This window comes from Heterodontus francisci, chromosome 5 (genome assembly GCF_036365525.1).
Source record: "Heterodontus francisci isolate sHetFra1 chromosome 5, sHetFra1.hap1, whole genome shotgun sequence".
Classification (NCBI taxonomy): Eukaryota; Metazoa; Chordata; class Chondrichthyes; order Heterodontiformes; family Heterodontidae; genus Heterodontus; species Heterodontus francisci.
Genome location: NC_090375.1, coordinates 35,313,456 through 35,333,346, shown reverse-complemented (window position 1 = coordinate 35,333,346; position 19,891 = coordinate 35,313,456). Strand labels below are relative to the sequence as shown.

Genomic DNA, 19,891 nt, shown 5'->3' with positions numbered 1-19,891 from the left:
TCTCTGCTCTGAGGAAAACAACCCTAGCCTATCCAGCCTGTCTTCATAGCTGAAATGCTCCAGCCCAGGCAACATCCTGGTGAATCACCTCTGCACCTTCTACAATACAATCACACTCTTTCTATAGTGTGGTCTCCAGCTGTAGCCTAACTAGCGTTTTATACAGCTCCATCATAACCTCCCTGCTCATATTCTATGCCTCGTCTAATAAAGGCAAGTATCCTGTATGCCTTCCTAACCACCTTTCTACCTGTGCTGCTGCCTTCAGTGATCTATGCACAAGTACACCAAGGTCCCTCTACTTCCTAGGGTCTTACCACCCATTGTATATTCCCTTGCCTTGTTAGTCCTCCCTAAATGCATTACTGCACACGTCTCAGGATTAAATTCCATTTGCCACTGCTCTGCCCATCTTACCAGCCCATCTATATCATCCTGTAATCTAAGGCTTTCCTCCTCACTACGACACCACCAATTTTCATGTCATCTGCGAACTTCCTGATCATACCTCCTATATTCACGTCTAAATCATTAATGTGCGCTGCAAACAGCAAGGGTCCCAGCACTGATCCCTGCAGTATACCTCTGGACACAGGCTTCCACTTGCAAAAACAACCCTCGACCATCACCCTCTGCTTCGTGCCACTAAGCCAATTTTGGATCCAAATTGCCCTGGATCCCATGGGCTCTTAACTTCTTAACCAATCTCCAATGCGGGACCTTGTCAAAAGCCTTACTGAAGTCCATGTAGACGACATCAACTGCTTTACTCTCATCTACACATCTAGTCACCTCCTCAAAGTTCAGTCAAGTGTGGTAGATGCTGCGGCGGTAGATGCAAAATGATGTTCAAACCAGGTGCTGTCTAACTGAGTCCTACGGACAGATAAAACCTTTAAAACTGCTTATGTTTTTAAAAAACTGAAACCAGAAATGACAAAAAGAGCTTGCCTTCAACTTCTCAAAGATTACTTGACCTATTGCTTTCAACAGAAATGTGTATCAAATGTGGTATTTTATGAAACTCTTTCTCACCAGTACGTTGTATCAGATTAAACTGTTGGATAAATATGGTATACAGTAGGTGGTCCTATCTGTTTACTGTGGATGCAAATTGAATATTAATACCATCAGCTTAAAGACCTGAAGTAGGGAACAGTGAAGATGTGAGCCTGAAACTGAGACAAAACTGTCAGCATTTACCATGATCACTGTGTAAAGCTGACAGCAACTCTTGGTGTCTGCGTATGCACTGTTAAATGTGGAAATCTGGAAGTGGCTGTCAATGATGCCCTGCTCCTCCACTGGGTGCGCTGTTGCCATCTTCATAGTTGTAATCAGCACAGAATCAGTGATTGGACATGTACTTCAACTATTTCTGCATTATTCTCGCTGTAAAAACCATCGAAAAAGTTGAAGCTTGCCTAGTGAAGTGTCACTGAGTTTTTAAAGTCATAATTACTGCTGAACAACCTCTCTTGCCCTGGTAAACTAATTTTAGAAGTCTGGAATGTCATTCCCTCCATTCCATGATAATTCGATAGATTTTTAATATTTACTTTTTTTTTAGTGTGTTTGATATTTCGGCTTCTCCCTTAATCCCATGTGTATGTCCCAATCTTTATTTCATTCTCTGTAAAATGATTTAAAAACTGGAGAATATTCAGTGCTTTTCACTTCCTGGTTTGCTGTCAGTGAAAATTCTTCAGTCTGATTGCCTGTTCACTCTGCTTGATGATGTCACTGTTGCTGAATGCCAGCGATCCCCATAGCTGGTGCCTTAATGAAATTGATGTTATAATAGGGCAAATCAACAGCGCACAGCCCGGTAAATCTTATGACCAGATTTCTTCGAGGTCAGCAGCAAGTGCTGTTCTTTCACTGCTGACTACAAAGTCCGGGCCATGATATTCCATTAAAGCAGTAAGAAAAAAAATCATTGTTGCTGTTATGAATGAGGGTAAAATGGACCATCTTTAATTGGTTGACTGAGTCCCCTGTGTATCGGTGGTAGTGTGGTTGCTAAGGAAACACTTGTTTTAGTGTGTGGTTTCCTATAGTGCATCTGAAAGGGAAACAGCTGTCGAGTTTAAGCATTTAGTGCGTTCTGATATGCCTGCAAAGGAAACTAAAATAATGCAGTTAAAAATCATTTGATGGGTGTTTTTATCGCACAGGCTGATGTAGCCCATGTTATAAAGGAACATTTATGCAGTTCAGAAGACTTAGTGCAAAATGAGATGAACTTCCAACCAGTGCAACTGTGCACAGCTTCACGTGAGGATTTCTTTTGTGTTGCCCTCAGTCTTCTCCTTAAGCAGCTCTTTGTTTGGACTGTTGTAATATTTTCCCTGCAATTCTAACCCGCTTTTAGCAACCGCTGCATCTCATTTTAACAGTCTGGTAATCTTTCCAGTTAATTGATAAGGTTGTAGCAATCTCGAAAATCATCTGTCTAAACTAAACTGTGTATTTGCTGAAGTCTAGAATTGTTGATGTGAAAAACTCCCAGGTAAAGCAATTTCCACCAGACTAGTTTCTTAATGCTGAATATCTGATTAAGAATAGGACTTTAACTATGTACATAGATGAAGATGGACCATTGTTTGCAAAATATTGCTTCTTGTGCAGTTGGGCTGACAGAATTTTGGTAATTAGTTTTGGTAAGGTTAATTAAGGAAATGAACTGAGCATGATCTCTGTGTTGTGGGAGGATGCCTTTTAATTCCATTCTGCAACATTCTTAAAATGACCCACAAAAGCATCAAAATATGCAAAAGCTTAATTTTGCAGGAGTGGGGAAATCGGTTGGAAGGATTTAGAGCGTAGTTTGCTCTTGTGCTGCTTGTTGTTCAGATCTCTGTTTTTGATCCATATGGTAGAAGTCTTGTATGCCAATGTTTACAAGATTATTGTCTATCTGATTTTCAGGAGCACTAGACTGGGAAAGGAGGCATTGGATCAGAAAGCGTGCATATAAGTTTCCAGTTAGTAGTTGACGTGCCTGTGTTGTTATGACCCTTATGCGACTGAAGTCACCATCATGAACTTCAATTATATGCATTTAACTTGAATAATCATAAAATTCTATGCTGAAGACCCTTAAAAAAGGGCTTTTGAAGGCATATAGTATAAATTTGGTGTTCTGTATTTGTTCATCTGTGTGTGTATTGCTAACTTCAGCAGCAGTGGTGTAATATAAATGAAATAGTGCTAGTGCCCCAAGCAGATGGTAATCTTGAGGGATTTTTTTTTTTGTCTGTGTCACTAAAGGTATATGGCTGGGTGAGCAGCAACAGGCTTCCATGGCCTGGAATTTCCTGAAAACTTCTGCTGTAGTAATTGCAATTCTGCAGCCTGCTCTGTTAGTCTAACACAGACTTTACAGAAAAATATGGTGGAAGTGAGTTACTTTAGTTATTGCGCCACATCAAAATGAGCCATTTTCCCGCCTCTGCCTAAAGTCAGACTAAAACAATTAAAGTTTATTATGCCTCCACCCGTATTCATGACTGTGGCAAAAGCAGAGTTCCTTGTTTTGCATTAGTTTTCTCGCTGCAGGTGGGCACGTTGATTAAGAATGGTGCAGGAGGGCCTTTGGTTGCCAGGTGACCCAAGTTTGTATTACTGAAATAAAACTAGATTTAATTGCTAAAAGTATTTTCAATGACCGATAGTTTATCACACCAAATTAAGTTGCAATTTATTTTTACCAAAACAAAATTGCTCTTTATTGCTAAAGAAAATCATAAACAATTTTAAATGCACTCAAGATAACTGCTGTCCCTTATTTTCTCTCTTGTCTGACATTGACCTTTTACCTTTTTCAAAAGTGAGATGATACTTAAGTCACACTTTGCCAAAAAAGCTTGCAAAGATATCTCCATACTCTATATTCAAAGGCAATCTACCAATTGTTTTGCTTGAGATGGTGATATATTGGAAAACTGACCCCTTTTTTGCACTGACAAGTTTACATGCCCTCTTGTAGGAAAACCCTGGAGGACTCCTGAATGCAACTTATACACCAGTGAATGAGTAGTTGAAGTGGCTGACTGAACTGCTGCTGGGTTTATGTTAGATTTAGCTCAATCCAAAGTGTTACTATGAGTGAAATGTGTGCTGTAATTTAAAACAACGCCTAGATTCTATTCCTCTGAGGTACCATTCCACTGTTTTTACATCCTGAGTCCATGTTAAACCAAATAATGGTAAATATATATTTTGGGTTATTCCACAGATACATAACTGAACGCTGTTTAGTGGCAAAGCGGAGTGCAATGTTAATGCGCTGTATACAATTAGCAAATAATTATATAATCTTATGGCATAGGAGGAGGAGTTCATTCAGCCCGTCATGCCTGTGCAGCTCTGAAAGAGCTATCCAATTAGTCCCACTCCTCTGCTCTTTCTCCATAGCCCTGCAAATTTTTTCCCTTCATGTATTTATCCAGTCTATTTTGAAAGTTATTATCGCATCTGCTTCCACCACCCTTTCAGGCAGTGCATTGCAGATCACAGTGCAGTGTTAAACAGAATCTCTTCCCTCTGATTCTTTTGCCAATTATCTTAAATCTGTGTCTGGTTCCCAACCATCCTGTCAGTGAAACAGTTTCTCTTTATTAACTCTGTGAAGACTCCCATAATCCTATTTATTATAAACTATGCTTTAAAACTGGTTATAAAAATAATTAACTCTGCTTGGTCCTGGCCAAGATTTGTTCCCTTAGCCAACACCACTGAAGCAGATTATCTGGTCGTTGTCACATTTCTGTTTATGGAAGCTTGCTGTGTGCAAATTGGTTGCTGCGTTTCATACATTACAGCAGTGATTACGCTTCAGAAGTACTTCATTGACTGGTTTATGTTGGCTGAAGAAGTCAAATTTCATGGCATGGAATTCTAGTATTTTTGTCAATATATCAGGATTACATTATACAATTCTGTGTGCTATTTCCACGAGTAACAATTAACAGTGGCCCTAATACGCCTATCCACTGGCAAAGCATTTTTTAATTTGTTCATGTGATGTATGTATCACTGGCAATGCCAGCATTTATTGCCTATCCTTAACTAAGGTGGTAGGTAGTGAGCAGCTTTCTTGAACCAGGGCACCGTGGTGAAGGTACTCCTACAGTACTGTTAGGTAGGGAGTTTGATTTTGACCGAGTGCTGATGAAGATACGGCAATATATTTCCAGGTCAGGGTGGTGTGTGACTTGGAGAGGAACCTAGAGATGGTGGAGTTCTCGTTTGCTTGCTACCATTGTCCCCCTAGGTTGTATAGGATGCAAAGTTGAGAGGGTCTCTCAAGGAAACCATGGAGAGTTGCTGCAGTGCATCTCGTAGATGGTACACACTACAGCCACGATGCATGGGTGGTGGAGGGAGAGAATGTTTGTGATGGGTGGGGTGCCAGTACTGTTTCTGAGGATAGGGAGCAGTTTAGAATTCAGCAAAGGAGGACCAAGGGGTTGATTAAGAAGGGGAAAATAAGAATACGAAAGTAAGCTTGCGGGGAACATAAAAACTGACTGTAAAGGTTTCTATAGGTATGTGAAGAGAAAAAGGTTGGTGAAGACAAATGTAGGTCCCTTACAGTCAAGCGGGGGAATTTATTATGGGGAACAGAGAAATGGCTGACCAACTAAATGCATACTTTGGTTTTGTCTTCACAAAGGAGGACGCAAATAGCATACCAGAAATGTTGGGGAACACCGGGTTTAGTGTGGGGGAGGAACGGAAGGAATCAGTATTAATAGAGAAATGGTGGGGAAATTGATGGGATTGAAGGCCGATAAATCCCCAGGGCCTGATCATCTACATCCCAGAGTACTTAAGGAAGTGACCCTAGAAATAGTGGATGCATTTGGTGGTCATCTTCCAAGATCTATAGACTCTGGAACAGTTCCTACAGATTGGAGGGTAGCTAATGTTCTATTTAAAAAGGGACGTAGAGAGAAAACAGGGAATTATAGACCAGTCAGCCTGATGTCGGTAGTGGGGAAAATTCTAGAGTCCATTATCAAAGATTTTATTGCAGAGTACTTGGAGAACAGTGGTAGAATCAGACAGAGTGAGCATGGATTTACGAAAGGGAAATCATTCTTGACAAATCTACTAGAATTCTTTGAGGATGTAACTAGTAGAGTTGATGAGGGGGAGCCAGTGGATGTGGTTTATCATTAGCTGTTCAGATAATAATCTGCCTTCCTGTTTTTGCTGACAAAGTGGATAACCTCACATTTATCCACATTATACTGCATCTGCCATACATTTGCCCACTCACTCAACTTGTCAAAATCATCCTGAAGCTTTCCAGAAGGCTTTCGACAAAGTCCCACATAAGAGATCAGCATGTAAAATTAAAGCACATGGGATTGGGGGTAGTGTATTGCGATGGTTAGAAAATTGGTTGGCAGACAGGAAACAGAGTAGGAATAACTGGGTCTTCTTCCAAATGACAGGCAGTGACTAGTGGGGTACCACAGGGATCAGTGCTAGGACGCCAGCTATTCACAATATATATTAATGATTTAGATGAGGGAGCTAAATGTAATATCTCCAAATTTGCAAATGACCCAAAACTGGGTGAGAGGTTGAGTTGTGAGGAGGATGCAGAGAGGCTTCAGGGTGACTTTGACAAATTGAGTGAGTGGGCAAATGCATGGCAGATGCAGTATAATGTGGATAAATGTGAGGTTATCCACTTTGTCAGCAAAAACAGGAAGGCAGATTATTATCTGAACAGCTATAAACTGAGAGAGGGGAATATGCAGCGAGACCTGGGTGTTCTCGTACACCAGTCGCTGAAAGTAAGCATACAGGTGCAACTAGCGGTAAAAAAGGCAAATGGTATGTTGGCCTTCATAGTGAGAGGATTCAAATACAGGAGCAGGGATGTCTTGCTGCAATTATACAGGGCCTTGGTGAGGCCACACCTGGAATATTGTGTGCAGTTTTGGTTTCCTTATCTGAGGAGGGATGTTCTTGCTATAGAGGGAGTGTAGCGAAGGTTTACCAGACTGATTCCTGGGATGACGGGACTGACGTATGAGGAGAGATTGAGTCGGTTAGGATTATATTCGCTGGAGTTCAGAAGAGTGAGGGGGGGATCTCATAGAAACCTATAAAAATCTAACAGGACTTGACAGGGTAGATGCAGGAAGGATGTTCCCGATGGTGGGGGAGTCCATAACCAGGGGTCATAGTCTAAGAATATGGGGTAAAGCTTTCAGGACTCAGATGAGAAATCTCTTCACCCAGAGAGTGGGGAGCCTGTGGAATTCGCTACCACAGAAAGCAGTTGAGGCCAAAGCATTGTATGTTTTCAAGAAGGAGTTAGATATAGCTGTTGGGGGGGGGGGGGAAACGGATCAAAGGATCTGGGGAAAGCGGGAACAGGTCACTGAATTGGATGATCAGCCATGATCATAATGCATGGTGGAGCAGGCTCGAAGGCCTACTCCTGCTCCAATTTTCTTTGTTTCTATCTTATGTTTCTATGAATGTTATTGGAGCTGCGCTGATGCAGTTAAGTGAGCATAGCCATGACATTCCAGTTTGATATTAAAGATATCAAGGGATATGGGGATAGTGCGGGAAAATGGCAATGAGGTCGACGATCATCCGTGATCTAGTTGAAAGGAGAGCAGCTTGAGGGGCTGAATGGCCTACTCCTCCTATTTCCTATGTTCCTGTTCGCTTTCTTTGTTTGCTGTGTATGGTAGGCATGGTTTTAGGAGGTACAGACTTGCCTAGCATCTGCACTTCGCCCCTCTCTTTCTCCCCAACACCCCACCCCCTGAACTCATAGGCTGGTGTCCAGAAGAAAGATGAAAGCCCAATCGGTTGTAGGATTTGCCGGAAGTTACTAACTTGAGGAAAATACTAACTGCGTAATGGGACACCATTCTAGATTTTGTTGGGTTTACTCCCTTAGCCGTTAGCTCTTGATGTTGTTAATGTTGAAGGCACCGACTGGCAGGGCCCAGATTGCCACAAACCTCATTCAAGATGACTCCTGGCCAGTCAGCTCCCTCTGAAGCTCCCTCGCTGTTCACTTCTATCCATGGCCATCTGATACTTTCTCACCACTAAATCCTCTTCTGTTTAAGTTCTCCAGATTATAACAGTTTTAGCCCAAAGTATTCCATAAAGTACTCTGTAATACGCAAAAGGCAAAATGCTGTGGATTCTAGAAATCTGAAATATGAACAAATGCTGGAAATACTCAATAGGTCTGGCAGCATTTGTGGAGAGAGAAACCGCGTTAACATGTCTGTGACCTTTAATCACACTCTTAACTTGTGCCTTGTAAATGGTAGAAAGGCTTTGGGGAGTCAGGATATGCTACTTGCTGCAGAATACTCGGTCTCTGACCTGCTATAATAATTAAGTCGAGTTAGGTTTCTGGTCATTGACCCCAGGCTATTAGTCGTGGGGGATTTGGCGATGATGATGCCGTTGTATATCAAGGAGAGGTGATTAAACTCTGTAGTTGGAGATGGTCATTGTACAATGGAAAGGTAACTGGCTACTTATTCGCCCAAACCTGAATGTTGTCCAGATTCTGCTGCATTTGGACGATCACTGCTTCATTATCTGAGGAGTTGTGAATAGAGTGGAACACTGCAATCATCATCAAACATCCCCATCTTTGATCTTATGATGGAGGGAAGGTCATTGATGAAGCAGCTGAAGGTATTTGGGCCTCAGCCACTGCCCGAGGAACTCCTGCAGTGGTGTGCTGGGGCTGAGGTGACTGCCGTCCAACAACTACAACCATCTTCCTTTGTGCTAGATGTGACTCTAGCCAGCGGCAAATTTTCCCCCTAATTCCCATTGATCTCAATTTTACGAGGGCTTCTCAAATGGTGCCTTAATGTCCAGGACAATCACTCGCACCTCATCTGTGGAATTCAGCTCCTTTGTCCATGTTTGGATCAAAGCTATAATGAGGTGTCAGGAACCAAGCGGTCTTGGCAGAACACAAACTGAGCACTAGTGAGCAGGTTATTGAGTAATGTTGCTTATGTGCATTGGATCTTTAGAAAGAAAATGTAAACAGGAGTCTGTGTTTAGTAACACTCCATCTGGTCTGCCATTGTAATGCCATTATGTTAAATCAACTCTAGTGAGGTGGACTTGACACTTTTGGCCCAAGGTGATGAAACATAAAGCCAACCTTGTATTCCACTTGGAAAAGGGTTTTTTCCTCAATTGGCAAATGAAATAACAACTATCTATTTTTGAATTCCAGTATTTCTGATTTAATTCTAAGACTCAAATAATATGGCAAAAGTCTTCAAAGGGGCCCACCTGTACAAATGAAGTTGTCCTGGTGGCTGCTTTTGAATAGTCATGCTGTTTTGGATTTGCCACTAGCCTCGCAGTGGCAAATTGATATTGGTTTCCTCCAAAAAGATTTCAGAGTATGTTCGCAACAACCAGATCAGCATGCAAAACTTGTATCGTATGGTGGCAGGCTCTCCATTGCAGGAAATTCTGGACCCTTCTTTCCTGTTTGCAGACAAAAGCGAGTGATCAGCGCTCTCATCCAGGCCAGCAATTTTTGTTTTGTTAGTATTTTTCACGGAACCTCGCTGACACCAGGCCAGGTGCACAGCTAGAAAATCAGTGATTATTATATCATTTAAAGATCTCCATGTGTTTTTTCTTGTCCCCTGATATTGACCCACAATTTAAATGGGACAGTTCCAAAGCACTGGGAGGCCTAGCATGTGTTTTTTAGAATTTTGTGATATTGTTTAAAAGAAAAATCTTAGTTTTATTTTAAAACCAGTCAAAGGCTTCCGTTGCACGCTACAATCATGGATTGCATTTTAAAAAGAAACCTCTCAAAACTTAAAGTAATACAGCAAGTTTTTAAAATTGTTTTTGGCATGTTGGGATGTGAAGTTTAGTTCAGCTCTACCACTCAGTTTGTGTGCAGGCAAAATCAATGAATGCAAATGTAGCATGTGACTGTAGACTTGGCAACCGCAAATAGTAGTGCAAATAGCATGACAGCAGTCGGAACTCCTGAACAGATGGTCTTTTCGAGCCTCAATGGTGGCTTACATACCAGATTTGTGCATTTCATGAGACGTATTGTACTGTAACCTTAATTTTTAAAGGCTTTGTATCTAAAATATGCCAGTTGCTATTCAGAGTACAAGCATGTGTACTTCGTTTCTGTACAAAGAATCTTGACCATTCACCTCAGTTGAGCAAAGAGCTCCGGGACTTGCTTTTGCATTAATTACATTTAGCCTCTGAGTCGGAAGGTCATAGGTTCTAGCCCCACACTCAAACTTGAGCATGTAATCTAGTCAGTACTGTCCTTCAAATGAGATATTAAACCTGTTCTGCCTGTTCTGGCAGATATTAAAAGATCTCATGGCACTATTTGAGGAAAAGCAGTGAATATCTCCTCGTATCCTGACCAGAATTCCCCCCTCAATTTACAACACCAGAGATTGCTCGTGACCTTGCTGTGCAAAATATCTGACACATTTGTTTACTTGTCAACAGTCACTGCACTGCGAAGTAATTCACTGGCTGTGAAGCACTTTGGGGACGTTTCTGACATGTGATAATGTGCTATATAAATACAAACATTTTTCTTATGCAGTTGTTAAAAAAAAAAAAATCTTGATTCAAATATTGAAATTCATGATGTTTGCACAGTTCAAATAGTCAACCCCAACTAAAGTGGAAATGAAAATGCTACATTTAATGGACTATAGTACAATGAGCTCTTTTCTATCGCTCCCACAATCTGTTAAAACAAGCCTGAAATATTATAGTATTAAACTGGCCCATATTGTCTGTCGTAACAGCACTGTGCTACAACTGGTCATCTTGGGTTGTTCAGACAACATTGAAATGAGAGAATATATGGGACAAAAATCTCATTAAGCTGATGCTTATGCAGTTTCCTGGTATAACCAGATAGTGGAAACAATGACAACAAAAGGGCGAATTCCACACCATTTGATTGAGATTGTTCATTTATGCTGATGGGCCAAGAATCAATTCTTACCATTTCCTATGGTATATTTTGTTATAACAAAAAAATTGTCTTTTCATCTTAAACAGTCATCATATTCCAAGCCTTCCCTCCTATACCAGTGACCACTGCTTTGTATCCCAATTCATGTTGTAACTTGCTACCTAAAGACTCGTGCTGCATCTCTCACTGCATGTCCTTTCTAACTGTTCCTTCTTCATCTGCTTTTTCTGCCCCTGCTCCAAACTCCTTCTAACTAGGACAGCATTGCCTAGAATGAGAAATAAAATGTTGATTCACGGACTATTCAAAAAAAAATTTCAAATTTTTTTTTGAGCAACAAAACATTTTGATACATCTGACTATTTTAGTACAAAATCTGTGCAGCTATTTGTAGTTCTTCTGACTAAACATGAAAGCGGGTAGTCATTTGATATGTGGTATACATTTATTGTCCCTTTTGCTTTGTCACAATGAACAATGGTGTTCTAAAATCCACACTTAACTTTGCTTGTTAACTACCATGAATGCTTGTACTGGAAGTGGGTTCCAGACCAGATCCAGCCTATAATCTGGATTTGGCCTGTTCAGATCTGCATGTTGATGCAGAAGAAGAATAAATATTAGCTGATTTTGCTCAATCTGAAAATTTCAAACTTTGAGGATTTAAAGCTAAACTCAGATGGCTATAAGTCTCTCAAGTGTTGCATGGTAAGATCTCAAATTGTGTGTATGGAGTATTGAGAGCTGTCATGAGGCAGAAATTTATGAATGTAGCAAAAATAGGCTACACATTGAAATCAATGGTGGGACAAGTAGTTTGGTTTTCTACTTTTCCTTAAATGTATTATGTGCTCAAACAGTCAAGAGTGCGTTAGTGTTTGCATTGTTCTTTTAACGAAAAAGTACTGCTTAAACACTTGCAGCCTGCCAATACTGGTTTCGATGATCTGACCCTTCCCTCTGGGATGGTAATATTTAAACAGTTTAGAAAAACACCATACTATTGATCTTGTTTTTGTATTTTTTTTTTGAGCACTCATTTAGTCTCCCTGGCCCGTGTGAACAAAAGGATAAGTAATCCACTCTCGGGGCCCATTCCAGCATTGCAAGCCTGCTGCTAGAAGAGCATGAAGCTGAGGAACATAAAAACATAGGAGCAGGAGTAGGCCGTTCAGCTCATCGAGCCTGCTCCGCCATTCAGTGCGATCATGGCTGATCATCCACTTCAATGCCTTTTTCCCACACTATCCTCATATCCCTTTATGTCATTGGTATTTAGCAATCTGTCAATCTCTGCTTTAAACATACTCAATGAGTTTCCACAGCCCTGTGGGGTAGAGAATTCCAAAAATTCACAACTCTCTGAGCAAAGAAATTTGTTCTTATCTCGGTCCTAAGTGGCTTTCCCCTTATTTTGAGATTGTGTCCCCTGGTTCTAGACTCCCCAACCAGGGGAAACCGCTTGTTAGCTGCTTTACTTCTGGAACGAAGCCTCCACTTGTTAACTTGCCATAATATGGCTAAAATCAATGTTGGGTAATAAACTTATTTCCCACAGTGCAAGGATGTTGCTTATATAGACAGGAAGAAAATTTGGTTTGAAAGTTAAGTCTATTAATATTCGTGAAATAATCCCGAGGTAAGATTTAAACTTGAAGTTTTGGATGCTGGGCTGTATCCTAGTTGCCAATGGTATTTAAATTGAGCTTAGTACAAAAACAAGCACAATTATACTAGGAGCTGCATCATAATAACTAAGTTGTGCAGGAAGCATTGTACGGTATTCTTTTCTGATATACCCTTCTTAAAGGCCTTTGGGATCCTACAAGAAAGAAGGAAAGGCTTGCATTTATATAGCGCCTTTCATGATCACAGGATGTTCCAAAGCACTTTACAGCTAATGTAGTACCTTTGAAGTGTAGTCGCAGTTACAGTGTAGGAAATGCAGCAGCTGTTTTGCGCGCAAGCTCCTACAACCAGCAATGTAATAGTTTTTGTGATTTTTATTGAGGGATAAATGTTGGCCAGAATACCAGGGATAACTCCCCAGCTTTTCAAAGTAGTGCCACTGGGGTCTTTTACGTTCATCTAAGAAGGCAGACGGGGCCTAGGTTTAAAGTCTTGTTAATGTATCGATCACCATTGGCTTATTACATGGTTGTTTGACCAAGGAACACCAACTTGAATATATAAATCCATTTAGATAGTTGGATTTCAGAGGCATATTTCAACAGAACCCCAATAACTGATTTGAGTTTATTCTTTTAGTAGCTGAGGCAAAACATGCTAGGTTTACTTCCTGTTTATTTGAGATAAATGATTTTGGCCAGGGCATTGGACCTTACTCTGTGCAAATTGGCTGCTGCATTTGCTACAGCACAACAGTGACTGCACGTAAAAAGTATTTCATTGGCAGTGAAGGAACTTAGGACATTTAGTGTGTGTGAAAGACCCTGTATAAATGCATGGTTTGTTTTTTAATTATTGCATTTTGCAGTGATTTACAACTTAGGTGGCTTCCTCACTTCAGAGGGTAATGTAAGTTAGCCACATAGTGTAGGACTGGAGTCGCCTATAGGCAAGGCTGGGTAGTGGTGGTAAGCTTGCTTTTCTGTAGGATATTAATGAACTAGTTGTGTTTTTATGACAATCTACATATTATCAGATTTATTGAATTCTGTTTAAGGATTTGAACTATCAAACACTGGGTTGGAAGTCTACTTTCATAACCATTGCACCCAATTTTATTTTCATGTTCGTGGGTTCAGAATTTCTTCCATTCTTAGGGATGATTTTTTTTTTAACAGTTTTTCTTTGTACTTTCTTGGAATTTCAACAATCACTTATTTTCTGTTCAATATTTTCTAGTGACACCTAAGGGGGATTCAACTCCATAATTTTCTGCAAGTACATAAATACTTAGAAAGCGTTTTGGATTTATAAATAAGGCATAGAGTAACTATGACTGCTAATTCTACAAAACTGCATTTTCTTGACGTCTTGCAGTTGTTCTTGCTGTTTATCAAACTCCCTATTATAGCCATTGGTGTTGTGAACCTTTCTTATAATTATTCCTCAGCTCTAAATGAACTGGCCTACACTCTCCTGCACGACACTCTGTTGAAATCCACATACTTTTTTAGAACCTCAAAACTGTGGATTTCCTATAAGTCCCCAAACTTTCAAAAACCCAAGCTAACACTATTGCTTCACTTATTGTGCGTTTTTCAGCCTTGGCAGTTTTCAGAACAATAAATTTCTCAATTTAAAAAATATAGGCTAGATGTTCCTCCATCATGCTCTTGAGAAATCAGTGCTCACCAAGCACAGGATGCAGGTAAAAGAGGGAGAGATGTGTTACGTCAGATATTTTCCCCCATTGCATTGTCTTGGAATGTACTGGAACGTCACCACCAGGAAAACTGGACTTGCATCTGTGTGTCTGCAGTAGGCACAGGCCTAACAGAGCTATTTTCATGAGGTGGAAATTAGTATTATTGGACTCCTTTCTTATTTTTCTGAGCTTCTACTTGTTGGACATTTTAGCTGCGGCCTGTCCTGTAGTCACGCACTCCTCCCGTACCCCCTGATCCCCCAGCCCCACCCCTGGAACTGTAGGGGTTACAGGGAAATACCTGAGATGTGGGCATCACTGGCAAGGCCAGCATTTATTTATTATCATGAATTGACCTTCAGAAAGTGGTGGTGAGTTGCCACCTTGAACTGCTGGCAATCCTTGTGGCGTGGGTACACCCACAGTGCTGTTGGGGAGGGAGTTTTGGATTTTGACCCAGCAACAGTGAAGGAATGGCGATATAGTTCTAAGTTAGGCTGGTGTGTGACTTGGAGGGGATCTTGCAGGTTGTTGTGTCACTATGTGCCTGCTGCCCTTGTTCTGGTTTGAAAGGAGCTTGGCGAGTTGCTGCAGTGCATCCTGTAAATGTTACACACTGCAGTCAGTGTACCAGTGGGGGAGAGAGTGATGGATGGGGTGACAATCAAGCAGACTGCTTTGTCCTGGCTGGTGTTGAATTTTGGAGTATTGTTGGAGCTGCACTTATCCAAACAAGTGGAGAGTGTTCCATCACACTCCTGACTTGTGTCTTGTAGATGGTGGACAAGGTTTGGTGAATCAGGAGAGTTCGCCACAGAATTCCCAGCCCCCTACCTGCTCTGTAGTCGGAATATTGAAGTGGCTGGTTCGGTTAAGTTTCTGGTCAATGATAACCCCCAGGATGTTGGGGAATTCAGCGATAGTAATGCCACTGAATGTTAAGGGGAGATGGTTAGATTCTCTCGTTGAACTTGGTCATTGCCTGGTACTTGTTATTGCGAATGTGATTTGCCACTTATCAGCCCAACTCTGAATTTTGTCTAGTTCTTGCTACATGCAGGCACAGACTGCTCCATTTTCTGAGGAGTTACAAATGGGACTGAACAGTGTGCAAACATCAGCCCCACTTCTGACCTTGTGATGGAAGGAAAATCATTGATGAGACAGCTGAAGATTGGTGGACCTCAGACACTACCCTGAAGAGCTCCTTTACCAATACCCTAAAGCTGCAAAGATTGGCTTCCAACAACCCCATCCATCGTCCTTTTGTGCTAGGTATGACTCCAGCCAGTGGAGTGTTTTTCCCCCAAATCTCATTGACTTAAGTTTTACCAGGCTTCCTGATTCCACAATCAGTCAATTGCTGCCTTGATGTCCAGGACAGTCACTTACCTCATCTCTTGAATTGAGCTCTTTTGCCCATGTTTGGGCCAAGGCTGGAATGAGGTCTGGAGCCAACTGGCCTTTGCAGAATTCAAACTGAATATTGGTGAGCATATAATTTGAGTAAGTGCCGCTTGGTAGCACTGTCGTTGACACCTTCCATCACTTGATGATTAAGAGTAGATGGGGCGGTAATTGACCAGCTTGGATTTTTATCTGTTTTTTGCCTAGGTAATTTTCGACGTTTTGGAGATGTCCGTGCTGTAGCTGTAACTGGAACAGCTTGGTTAGGGGCATAAGCACAAGTCTTCAGCATTACAGCAGGGATGTTATCAGGGCCCATAGCCTTTGCTGTATCCAGTGCTCTGAGCTGTTTCTTGATCTCATGTGAAGTGAATCTAATTGGCTGAAGACTGGCATCTCTGAAACTTTTATTTCTGCAAACAACATAGCCCATAAAAAATACTTTGTCTTCCCCCTTATGTGCTTAGGACATCACCCATTACATTTGAAATGCTTTTTGCAAGAAATTCTTCACTTTCATTAGGACATATTTGTAGCGTCCTGTTGCAATACACTGAAATATCAAAAGTTTTTGAGTGAAGTTTGCAGATGCAGAACTATGTTGAAATGGAGTACAGTAATGTCATCCTTGCAGCATCACATCTGTTTCTCTCTCTTTGCAGTGTTCTCTTCCCCTATCTCCTGGACTATTGCAGGTGTGAAACATCTGTAGTTGCTTGGTGAGGGAGGTAAAATTAAAAACTATATGCATGAATGCCTAAGGTAAAACTTCAGAATTTGTGATTGGGTCACAAGCTGATCACACAAGAGCAATTGATATGAAAAGAAAATTGCATCTTCTGTGGATTTCATATGGGGAGGAGCAAACTGTTCTTTTGAAATTTCATTTTGATGCAACTTCCACTGTATTAGTGAACATAGCTAGTCAGTGAAGCTCCTGTTGTTGTGGGGGAAGGATGCAACCAAATTCAGCAAAGGATCTGTCTAAATATCAACCATCCCCCGAGCAAATGGATTCAGATGAACATCAATATCAATGAGGTGATCAAAACTAACTCGTGATAAAGGGGTGAAAGTGAAGTTAAAAGAATGATTTTCTCAATGATCTAATTTATTTCATACTTTGTACAAAGAAAATCTAGCTTTCCAAAAACAGGCTGTATTCAGAGCACATGATTTATTATTTTCTTGCAGTCATTTTGAATCAGTTACACTAATCCAATAAAGTGTAAGGACATCCTGATCTGGGACCAGTGTTAATCACAAAAATGTTGCGAAGAAGAAAAAATAATTATTCTGTTCATCTCGTCTTAGAGTACAAGAGCAAGGAAGATATGTTGAACTTGTATAAGACACTAGTTTGGCCTCAGCTGGAGTATTGTGTCCAGTTCTGGGCATTGCACTTTAGGAAAGATGTGAGGGCATTAGAGTGAGTACAGAAAAGATTCACGAGAATGGTTCCAGGGATGGGGAATTTCAGTTATGAAGATAGATTGGAGAAGTTAGGACTGTTTTCCTTGGAGAAGAGAAGGCTGAGAGGTGATTTGATAGAGGTATTCCAAATAATGAGGGGTCTGGACAGAGTGGATAGAGAGAAACTTACCACTCATGAAAGGATCGAGAACGAGAGGGCACAGATTTAAAGTATTTGGTAAGAGAAGCATAAGTGACATGAGGGAAAACGTTTTCACGCAGCAAGTGGAATGTGCTGCATGAGAACGTGGTTCAATTGAAGCATTCAAAAGGGAATTAGTTATATGAAGAGGAAGAATGTGCAGGGTTAGGGGAGGAGGAAGGGGAATGGAACTGAGGGAATTGTTCTTTCAGAGAGCCAGTGCGGACACGATAGGCCAAAGGCCTCCTTCTGTAACAATTTTTTGATTGACTTCTGTCTTGTTACCGAGATCGTTTTTCAGGATCTGATCTGACAATTTATTCCCTGACCCATATTCCCCTTCGCTGAATTGATTAAATTCCTCTTTGATCAGTTCAAAAGAGCCAGTATTTATAGTGCCAAGTTATGACCCAATTTTGTAAGCATGAAAAGTAATCTTTGTACTCATTACGCTTTTGGCCTACTTGAAGGCTGCCCCAATTTGAGAATAAGCAGTCTGTAAATTTCTAAAATGTAAATTGAATGCACAAGAATTTTTTAATATTGACTATTCCTGCTTACTCACTTTTTGTTACTAATCATGCTTGGTTACTGAATAATTTTTCATCGGGATCAACAAAAAAAAATTGGACTTAAGCTGTGATCTCAATTTGTCCACCTATTTGGTTTTGAGCTTGGCAAAAGGTTGGCATTGTGAACTCTAGTTTCCATTGGTGTTAGAAAGTTGTCTGTGCACAGAACATCTTTCCCCAACTATTTTTCTTGCTCTCCTGACAACTATGGAGAGAAATAGACCTGGAATATACAATGTAGTACTTGTACCGTCTACAGTTTAATGGCAGCTTAAGCTTCTGGACCTTGATTCTCTCAAAGTAGTAATTGCAAATAAGTAAAGCTTAATAAATATCATGTGAATGTTATTGGATGAATGGAATGGTATGCCTTGAATACTGAAAAGGAGCTGTATGCCTGCGTTAAAATTGTTAAGCTGAATATTTACTTGATGTACCATATTTTTTGGAAACAATTTTTGTTATATTTAATATAATGGCAAATCTACCAATAGACCATCATTTGCAAGCTCAGTGGAAAAGGTTAGGTTTGCTTTAGGATATCGCCCTTGTTGAATCCCCTCAAAAAAATTGTATTAATTTCAAGTAGCAAGAATTAGTAGAAAACTTTGGTCATGTTGAATACTGCTGCACAACAGGAAATAGCACAGGAAAAGAGGCTGAGCAAACCTATCTCCTTCTTATAAAAAAATTTCTGTGTGCACCTGTCCGGAGCACCCTCAATGTCCATGGAAACTGTGACAGTTGATTCACTATCGATCACTGCACTTCTAACCCTTGCCTTCCTCCTCTACCCAGCATTCTGGCTCCCAACATGATCATTAAACTGCCTGTGTACTTCTCTTATGTTTACTAATAAACACCATACAGCATTTGCACAAAAGCATGCATGTATACATGCACATGTAGGCACTTTCTGCTCTCAGCCTGACCCTCTTCACTTAATCAAATATTTAACTTTATGTTGTAGAATGTTTAAAAACAGTTCACGGTGAGAATATTTAGCGGGGTGGGGGAGACGCAAGATATTGTTAGTGAAGGGCTTTTGCGAGACTGTTGAAGGCAAAATGAAAACTGACCGGCTGTTACATGCTGGCTGTCGTCTTCATACGCATCTTGGGCTTTAAATAGGTTGAAGAACCAACTGTTTTAGTCCAGAAAGGAGCATGCATCGCAATTGACGCATACAGGAAAGGGACAGAGGAGTAAAAAGTGGAAGAGAAAATGTGTTTGATTCAGAGACAGTGATAAAAAGTTTTTAAAGCAGTGTTGAAGAAAGTAGAGGGGGAAAGAATGCACTAGAGAGGAGCAGTGGTGCAGGAATAAAAAGGCAAGGTTATTTAATGAGTAAAATCATTGGAGATAACAGTCCAGTTTTGTAAAAGCCTGTGTGGTTATAATTACTTGAAATAATTTGCTTTCTTCCATTATCATACAGTAATTGCGATTTTTTTTTTTTTTTTTCAGCAATTTACATTGCTGCAGTACTTTTTACCCAGCTATGTGAGGAATAGAGCAACTAAGTTTGCTCACATTTTGCACTTTGTTAATATACTACTGTTTGTCTTTTTGTTGTCCAGCTAAAAAAGGCAAAGTTGCTCTCTATCTTTAGCCGAATGACTGGTAAGAAGCAGCTACAGTAAAGGCCTTTTATATTTTGGTGCTTGTTTAGTTTGAAATGTGGGAGAGCGTTGTGTAATGCATGCTGCTTTCCCGTGGACTGAACAAAGTTCATTAGTTTAAAATATAGCGCTTTTCACAACTTCAGGATGTCAAAAACACTTTACAGCCAGTGAAGTACTTGGGGAATGCGACAGCCAATTCGCGCACATCAAGGACCCACAAACAACGACTAAATAATCTGTTTTACTGATGTTTGAGGGATACATATTGGCCAGACTACGGGGAGAACTCCCCATTGCTACTCTTCAAAAAGTGCTATGGAA

The 19,891-nt window shown here is 40.6% G+C and overlaps 1 protein-coding gene across 7 annotated transcripts in view; it reads left to right on the top strand.

Annotated features, from left to right (window-relative positions):
* LOC137369810 (protein tyrosine phosphatase type IVA 3-like) overlaps positions 1-19,891 on the top strand; it is a 246,789-nt gene that overhangs the window by 125,614 nt on the left and 101,284 nt on the right. The window contains exon 1 of one of the 7 annotated variants that reach the window (XM_068031346.1): positions 2,092-2,277. The exons of 5 other annotated variants lie outside the window; for them this stretch is intronic. The gene's annotated coding sequence lies outside the window, so the exon portion shown is untranslated. Of the gene's footprint in view, positions 1-2,091; positions 2,278-16,723; positions 16,800-19,891 lie in introns of those variants that run through there. One more of the 7 variants, XM_068031348.1, reaches the window with a different exon arrangement.